This window comes from Larus michahellis, chromosome 3, assembly GCF_964199755.1.
Source record: "Larus michahellis chromosome 3, bLarMic1.1, whole genome shotgun sequence".
Taxonomy (NCBI): domain Eukaryota; kingdom Metazoa; phylum Chordata; class Aves; order Charadriiformes; family Laridae; genus Larus; species Larus michahellis.
In genome coordinates this window covers 24,577,753-24,578,132 of record NC_133898.1, presented here as the reverse complement: position 1 = coordinate 24,578,132, position 380 = coordinate 24,577,753, and positions in this window count along the sequence as shown.

Genomic DNA, 380 nt, shown 5'->3' with positions numbered 1-380 from the left:
AAAATGAAAAAAAGAAACATGGTGATATATTACCTAACATTTAAAATAGAGAGAACGCGCATATGTGCCACAGCACACTTCATCTGTGGACATCAAAGTGTCTTGCGGAGGTCATAATCCTCATTTCAAAGATGAGGAAACAGAGGTGCTGAGAGGGAAAGTGGCTTAGCAGGTCAGTGGCAAAGCAAGGCAAGAGTATCCTGAGCGTGTACTGCAGGCGGAGGTGAGGGAGCGGAGGAGAAGAAACCTGTCCTCACCTAACCAGGACAGCCCAGGTCCCACATGCAATGAAGGCACAGCGACACTGCAGGGAGAGCAGCAAATCATGTCACAAGCCATGGAGTCAGCGAAGCCTGGTTTCCTCCAGTTTTGTGTCTAAA